Genomic DNA, 9,348 nt, shown 5'->3' with positions numbered 1-9,348 from the left:
AAACTTAAGGCTAAGCGTTAAAAATGTGCACATTTATCACCTTCAGTAAAACACACAAAAACAAGGAAAAATATAAACAATTCAGCATTTGACATTACATGTTCAATGAATTTACTTTCAAAACAATACACAGGTAGTATGTCTTTCTTTTCAACTATTTTTTTTATAATATACCATCATTATCACGATCTTATTCATATATCGTATCTTAAGAAAATCCAAACATGATCAGACGGCCTACAAACTTACAATTGATTGAATTTTTCAGGTTCTTTTGAATTTGGATATTTTAAAGCAAAACACATCAAATTTTATCTATCTGTAGGTCTCTTTCATATAGCTCATATATTCTATTCCTATCTGACTGTGTTTGTTGGTGTTTTTAATGCGTTTACTGGCCATAGGATTCATATTTAGCTCGCCTATTATAATGGCGGAGCTATCCTACTCGCCCCGGCGTCGGCGTGAGCGTGTAAGTCACACAAATGTTAAAGTTTGCGTACCACCCTAAATAAGTCCATTGAGATATTGCTTTGATATTTTGCATGCTTGTTTACCATCATGACTCCAGTCTGTAAAAAGGAGGAGGCAACTTTAACAAGCATTTTGACTGAATTATGGCCCCTTTACGACTTAGAATATGCTTATTGTAATGTTAAAGTTTGCGTACCACCTCAAATATTTTCAAAGTCCATTGAGATATTGCTTTGAAATTTTGCATACTTGTTTACCATCATGCCCCCAATCAGTAAACAGGAGAAGACAGCTCTATCAAGCATTTTGGCTGCATTATGGCCCCTTTTCGACTTAGAACATGCTTATTATAATGTTAAAGTTTGCGTACCGCCCCAAGTATTTTCAAAAACCATTGAGATATTACTTTGATATTTTGCATACTTGTTTACCATCATGACTCCAATCTGTAAACAGGAGAATACAACTCTGTCAAGCATTTTGGCTGCATTATGGCCCCTTTTCGAATATAATATGCTTATTGTAATGTTAAAGTTTTACTCATAGCTTATATTTATACTATCAAGAACTGAGAATAATCGAGCACGCTGTCCACTGACAGCTCTTGTTTAAGTCTTTGTCCTTCTCAGATAATCAAGAAATCAAGATCAGATTTCTTCCATCTTCATCTCCATTCTTTCTACCTTAAATTCTGCATTGTTGATATAATTGGTGATAATAATAGAATATGAAATGTTGATGTACTGATTCTATTGTAAACATATGAGTTTTACTTCCATTGCTACGCTTTAGGATAAAACGAGAGATTTTCATATATCGTAAGATACATTGTTCAGCATACTCAGTAGAGGAAAACACGTCTTATTGGCTTATGTTTGTCTAGATTTACATTAGAAAAGTTTATTAACCTACATTTTTTAAAATTTGAAATTAAAGATTACATGTATAAATAATGTGTTTAACTTTCATAATATACGTTATAATGCATAAGATAAGTTCCATAACTAACGACAGTTTTCAGTTTTCTAACCGACCTCCTTTGGCTAAATAAACCGTCAAAGTTAATTTCACATCAAACCTACATGTATAACCTTTAATAATATTGCCAAATATCATGTCCAATACATTATATATTTAGTTTTTTTGTTTTTGTTTTTTTTTGTTGGGTTTAACGTCGCACCGACACAATTATAGGTCATATGGCGACTTTCCAGCTTTGATGGTGGAGGAAGACCCCAGGTGCCCCTCCGTGCATTATTTCATCACGAGCGGGCACCTGGGTAGAACCACCGACCTTCCGTAAGCCAGCTGGATGGCTTCCTCACATAAAGAATTCAACGCCCCGAGTGAGGCTCGAACCCACATCGATAAGGGGCAAGTGATTTGAAGTCAGCGACCTTAACCACTCGGCCACGGAGGCCCCTATATATTTAGTAACTACTCACTTTTGATAGGCTATAACTTCATTCATTTTTCTAATGCTCCCACTTAGTACGCATTATATGTAAATAAACACGTTCGCGACGTATTTTGCTTCCACCAGATGTTGTTAAAGTACCTAATTGCGCATACATTGATTTACGTGATTTGTTGTTGTGAATTAGTAAATTATTTCATTAGCATAACGTATCTTATTTTAACGTATCTTACTTGCATTTTATGACATCGAACTGCACATAAAAATATTGATTTGTTTTACTATATTTTCTTCATATACGTAAAGAAAGCACGACTGACTTATTAAAATACAGTTTGTGGTCACCCTTTCCAAAAGATATTTTCATTTTCTTCAAAACTGTATAACGTATCTTATGTTTTTATTTAAGATTTCCAGTCGCCGTTGATAAACCTGCTTGGGTCTAAAAAGTATTTAAGATACTATGAAATAACTTGCAAACTGTATACAGCTATGCTGTGTATTCCATTCAAAACTTATTTGAGGTTCCAAATACCTGTAACAGTTGGAATATTATCGGGAAGGATTCAGTAAATTCTGTTGCGAAATCCATCTTAAATTCACAAAAATGCAGATGAAAAGAGGTATGAACGAGACATTTGTATATCATTTTGAACATGAACATGAACATAGACAGCACGAAGTGGCCAAGGATAGGGCAACCATTTTTTTTTCGAAAAGAACTCAAAGTCATAAATGGGTTCTCCACGCAATTTTCTTCAAATTAAAACGCTGTTATGCAAATACCCATATGTATTACTGGAAAGTTTAACAGGGACAAGTCGAACACACTATATTTAACATCGCCCACAAACTGGTCTACGGGATATCTTTCTTATTCATAATATCGCATCTGCAAAAATTTGCACAAGAAGGTCGAGCTGAAAAAAGATTTTGGCTGAGTCGTTAAAAATTCTAGAAGTGCCCTTGATAGCGCAGTGTATCAATGTCTACATAGTATACCAAGTGCAGGCTACTCTTCGGCTTTCAGGTTATAGATAGGTCGGATTGAAAATTGCGTTTCTGTTAAGGCTGTGTATTTTGAGGGACTGGTGTAAGAACATAATAAATACAAGTTTTCCTATATTGTATATGGAAATCTAAAACTAGCTTTAATTCCCCTCGTATCAAATAAAAGCATTACAAGTAAACAATCACACAAGTTACAAGTACGGGTACCTACGTACGGTTTCAAACCAAAAATAAGGTATTTTAAGCAGGTGAATAGCCTTGCTAATACAAAATATTTCACACTTTAAAACCAGCCCGGATCCAGTGATTTAAGGACTATGCTATTCTGACAATGCGAAATTCCGATGTAAAACTGAGATCATCGTAACAGCGTGAGAAATGCACTGGGATCAAAAAGAAACTAATAATAATAATAAAAAATGTATCTCCGAGTAAATTATACAGTATCAATGACTCTCAAAAGCATGTACTAACAGTGCACTAGAAGAAAATGAATATAACATTTCGGTGACAGTATTTGGTACCGTAAGTCTCTCATATCTATACAATATATATATTCATCAATCAAGGATATGTCAGTGTAAATGAGCTGAGCGTTAATTTTCTAAGAAATCGTCGTTAAACTGTGTTACACAAATCACACGTGCACTGCTTTTTTACAAAAATATGTCTGCCATGTTCCCTTCGTTGAACGAAATAAAAGGAGTATTTTACTTTAGATTTCCTTATTGTTTAGTACGATTCACTTTCTAATCTAAATAAAGCATTTCTTTTTTATAACATCCCACTGTCCGATCTTTCTGATCACTTAACGATCATTCTCAATTACAAAATAAAACCAACGTGTCATCAAAATTTTCACTTTACACGGCTTCATGGACATCACGGCCTACTAACATTAAATTTGTAATCATGCGCCAACCAAACAAATGATGAGAGATCAGGACTTTTTCAAAAATATGTTTTATTTCCTGTAATTTTTTTGTTTTTGATATTCTAACCTTTAAACAACCGAATTGTATGCACAGAAATAACAAAGAATTTATGCAATATAGCTTTTAGTTTAAATTTTGGACCTATATTTTTCCAGCCCAACAACAAAATGTATATGTCACAACCCGGCTTGTCCTCGAAATCAGTGTCAAAAGTTACTAGAACATAAATACAATAAATAAACAACCGCTTACTATGTTCTTGTAAGTCCTGTAAGATGAAACGGCTCGTGTTTATACATTCATATTATATATTCCGTATCGGGAACATTGACAATCACAAGTCGATCTTTACCATGAACATGAAACGGTTACTTTTTTATTATTTTGTTTACATTTCAAACATAACGATTCACATGTACGTCCAAGAACGTAAATTTCGTGCTTTCCGACCCACATGGTGTATAAACCTTTGTAATTAAAAATATGGTGTATTCGGCAAACCATTTGTAATTTCTGACGTGGTAAATATTACTGAGAGTATCATTTATGTTCACGAAATTTAATCTTAGTTTTATACTTGCAAAAGAAAAAAAGTTAACTTGATGGTCATGGTCGCTGGCTTCGAATTCCTCGCCCATCACCTACGTTGGATCAAAACCTCACTTGAGGTGTTAAAATTTTAACGTAAGGAAGACATCCAGCTGAGGTTATTGTCTCGATCTAGGTAATAGTCTGAGCCCCACCCCCCCTCCTCCTACAACAAAACCTGGGAAAAGTTCATTTTGTTGTTTCGATGTTACTCTCAATCAAACAAAATAAACATTGTTCCCGTTTTTGTTTGTTTGTTTGTTTGTTTATATTTTTGTATAAATGAATATGCAAAAAGGGTATTTGTTTGTTTCAGTGTAAAGTCAAAATATAATATTACAATTATATATTATTATTATTATTATTATCATTAACCAGATATTTATAGCGCTCTTTTCATCTATAAAATAAACGTTCAAAAGCGCTGTACAAACTGCATATCACAGAATGATATGAGCACACAATACAACACAAAAAATATATCAACAATAAAAGGTATTTAGCCTGAATCAGGTTTTACTCTACATTTTAATTGTACTTGATATTTCAAAGAACAATAAACAACAGTAAATAATTTCCATTGCAAAGTCATATAACAGCTTATTTTTCAGTGCAAAGTGAGTTTCAATAGACCTTGAAGAAAAAGTGTGTTTTCAATGATCGTTTGAAAGCATCCAAGCTTTTAGCGTCTGTAATGGTAGCCGGAAGAACATTCCATAACTTCGGTGCAGCTGATGAAAAACTTCGATCACCGTACCTCACTGTTTTGCTTTTTGGAACAACCAGTTGTTTTGAGTTGTTCTTAGATCTCAAATCTATCTTTGCTGATAGAGTTCCAGCAAGTCTTTAGCATAGATCGGTGATTGGCCATGCAATGCTTTGTACGTGTTAACTAGAATCTTAAATTCCACTCTGTGATTAACTGGTATCCAATGCAGTTCTTTTAATACCGGCGTAATGTGATCATAACGCGATATTCTCGTTATAATTCGAGCTGCAGTGTTCTGAAGTTTTTGAAGTCTATTCAGCAAGACCTTCGGAACACCATACAAGAGCGCATTGCAATAATCAAGGCGTGAAGTGACGAGTGAATTTACTAGAGATTTTGTAGCATCTGTATTTAGATATTTCCTGATGTGGCCTATCTGACGTAGCTGTCCGTACCCTGATCTACAAACTGAGTTACAATGAATCAACAGTGAACGCCACTTGCATTATATTTTCACGAGGGGTTAATGCTTTGATCTTACATGTAAAACAAAACATATTCCTAGTGTATAAAAAGTAAAGGTAAATATATTAGCCGCACCATGAGAAAATTAACATGGTGGCTTTGCGACCAACATGGATCCAGACCAGCCTGCAGGCTGGTCAGAATCCATGCTGTTTGCTAATGGTTTCTCATTAGATTTTTTTAGGATATATATGTATGTACTCATGGAATTAAATGTTAAGTGTAAAAAGTATGTATTCACAGTGCATTTCATCCATGCTTAATAATACGTATGATATGTTTGCTTTCTCACTGTCTAACATGTCCGAAATGAGCTATTCGATTTTTTTCAAAGAGCTCTTGTTTATTTTTCACCCCCTTAAATTAAAGCAAACGTATTCAATATAATTTCAAACTTAAACTTTGAAGTTTAGTAGGTTGAAGCATTCTCTAGATCAAGGGCATTTTTATTACCTTCTGTAGTCAGTCATTATCTATTGTAAAAATATGCCTTTTTAAACAAAGTAGAAAATTTTAGCTAATTGAAAATGCAGGTTTCTAAAAGGTCAGTTATATTAGAACTCTCGATGTCATTTATCAGACTTACCTTGTAAATAAATAATATTATTACAAAATTAATACTGCTATTTCTTTTGTTGCACTTTGCGGACTTAAATATATATCTGAACAGTACAATCCCTGTAAACGAGCCCTACGTAAGCGCTCAGGCCCTTCTCGCACACCACACCTATAGTTAGGACTTCTTTAATGTGTAAAGGCATGTGCACAAAAATGACAAATTTTGAAAACACCTGGTAACTTGTAATGTATTTTTTTTTAGAAAAGTAGAAAACGGAAATAGAAAAATAGCTCTCAGCTCATTTACAAGGATAGTTCAGCTTTATAATGTATGTTATAGTTTTTCGCAGTTATGCTTGATGAAATAGAATACTGTCACCGAAAATTGTGATACAAACATAATGATAACTTTTCCAACTTTACTTTTTTAATTAAAGTAAGAGTTCAGCACTTCATGGTTTTAATGTATTGTCACATTGGAATAAAGCTTGTTTTACAGTAACTTGTAAATTCCTCAGAAATAATATCATGTACCCTACCCACCTAATTCATCATTTCAAAAATGCATAGTCCTAAGTAGTTTTTATGCAAGAATGGCCAAGAACAAGTAATGACTAGGACTAGGACAGTGATGCCGTTTTGAGGATAATACTTTTAAATTCCTCAGTCATGTTCTGGGATAAAAAAGCAACCAAATACATTTAGAATGACAAATGTCAAAACGCGTTTAATTGACTTAGTTATACTCGAGAGTTTGTCAGTACTCTTGGCACCAAACTTTCTTTTTTAATTTCGGCTACCGAGGTAACCCATTTATTGTCCCCGTCATAGATGTCCGGGGGTCGGGGATCCATCCCCCATCACACCTTACCAAAAGTAACATGATTGCTATTACAACTAAAATATAATCACATTAGCTAAATGAACTGCTGTAACACAATCCTTGGGGATTTTCTTTTTGATAAACCAGACACCAACTTAGACACAAACTTTAAATCTACTGTAGATGGAAGTGACTTTGGAGCAGATGATAGATATTGAAACATGAAGTCAATCATGAAGCTGACCATCCAGTACGTTACTTTTCCATAATGTTTAACAGTCATCACAGTTTTACCATTTTAACGAAAGTCAAGACAATTTTCAGAACATTTAAAGATGTCAAGAATGTTGATTACTAGTATATTATTCTATGCACTTGTTTTTTTTTATTTTCCTTTTGTTTTGTAATTAATGGCGATCGACTTCAGCAAACATACGTTCTTCTTTATCGTTAACTTAACTCAAGTTAATACAAGTTTATTAAGTTCATATTAATGTTCTCAGTTCCCTAATTCAATGTAAGTTTGCTTTAGAAATCACAATCTTATGCCTTTGATGTATTTATCTTATCTTTCTTGTACTTTATTTTGTCTATTTTAGAGATAGTCCGAATACACCTGAGTCATAAATGCGCAAGCGCAATGCTCAATTCCGTTATAGAAACAGAAAATAGCTCGTCCATTTTCAATTGTAAGGTAATAATATTTATCTATCATGTTTATTTTGCAAATCACGAAAATGGTAAAGTTATAATTAATTAATCATGTAAGACATTTATTGAGTTATCTATATCTAGAAAATTATTATTATTGAATACAAAGTATTTATTTTTACTTCCTGTTTGATTTATTGATCGCCCGTCAACGTCAAATCTCGCTTAATACTCATCATGTCATATTTTCGCAGACAAAAAAACAACAACAAAAAAAGCAAGTAAAATGTTTTTTCCGCCGCCATAAATGTATATTCAGATCAGTCATAATGAAGGTCAATTTTTATTGTGAGCAAAGTTTTGTGGGCTAATGATCTCAAAAACAATTAGGGTCATTACAGTTCATGGTAGTCTAAATATATTAAATTATATCCTAAAAAAATCTAATATCTATAGTTTATGCAAACTAACAACACTTTCCTAACCTGAATCCTAACAGATGTAATGTAAACACATCTCCATTTACTCAACAAACTGTACATATCTCTGTCAAAGGTTATCAGCTCACTGAACAACTGATTATGTACGCAGATATTTATGACCTCATACGCATCAATCCGTTGTTACAATTTAATGTAAACAAAACGCATTATTCTTCAAATCCTACATCACAACCAATTTATATACAAGAAACGCGGCAATGCCACGAAACCAGGTTTTCAACACTTTTCATAAGAATAAACAAGAGTGCCAGAATGTCACAATATACGCCCGTCACAGCAAATTTCTTTACTCTAGCACCTGTATTTGCAGATGTAATTTTAATTTTGTGGCTGTTTAGTAATCATTGTAATTCTTTTGTTTTTCTAAGTCCACAAAAAACTCCTTACCAGGTAGAGATACCTTAAAATACACCTAAAATTAGAAAGTAACAACTATGTTGTACCACAGAAAAGTGGTCTTGGTTTTTCCCTACGGTCAATTATAAAAAAGTTACAATATAAGTTATTTATAGTAACAACTAAGGGATGTTAATCTTAAAAAAAAAAAAAAAAAAAAAAAAAAAATACAAAAAAAAAAAATTGTAAGTCCACACAGAAATCCTTACCAGGTAGAGATTGGTCAAAATACACATCAAAATTGGATGTAACATGCATGTTTTACTACAGAAAAGTGGTCTCGATTTTTCCCTACGTCTAGTAATGAAAAAGTTACAATATAAGCTATTTATAGTAAAACAAAGGGAAATAATTCTAAAGAAGGGAACTGCGCAAGACACTTCGTCTCATGATGGTGTATAATTGTGCCAAGTTACATCAAAATCCCTCTATGCATGAAGAAGATATGCTCCGGACAAAGTTTTCATTCTTGTATCCTTTGACCTCTAAGTGTGACCTTGACCTTAGACCTAGGGACCTGGTTCTTGCGCATGACACTCCGTCTCATGATGGTGAACAATTGTGCCAACTTTCATCAAAATCCATCCATGCATGTAGAAGATATGCTAACCCTAACCCTTACCTAACCCTAACCCTATTTTTAGTAACAATGACCTTGACCTTGATCCCAGAAACCCCAAAATCAATCCCAAGCTACAACTTTATATAAGTTTTCTATACACCAAGTTTCATCATGATAGCTCATTCCTAAGTTAAGT

The 9,348-nt window shown here is 33.5% G+C and overlaps 1 protein-coding gene across 3 annotated transcripts in view; it reads left to right on the top strand.

Annotated features, from left to right (window-relative positions):
- The first annotated feature begins 7,242 nt into the window (after window positions 1–7,242).
- The window catches only part of LOC128556993 (uncharacterized), a 43,340-nt gene continuing 41,234 nt past the window's right edge, over window positions 7,243–9,348 (top strand). For all 3 annotated transcript variants that reach the window (XR_008370967.1, XM_053543330.1, XM_053543329.1), the window contains exon 1: window positions 7,243–7,734. The gene's annotated coding sequence lies outside the window, so the exon portion shown is untranslated. The remainder of the gene's footprint in view (window positions 7,735–9,348) is intronic.

This window comes from Mercenaria mercenaria, chromosome 5 (assembly GCF_021730395.1).
Source record: "Mercenaria mercenaria strain notata chromosome 5, MADL_Memer_1, whole genome shotgun sequence".
Classification (NCBI taxonomy): Eukaryota; Metazoa; Mollusca; class Bivalvia; order Venerida; family Veneridae; genus Mercenaria; species Mercenaria mercenaria.
Note: the sequence above shows the minus strand (reverse complement) of the source record. Positions and strands in the feature narration are given on the sequence as shown.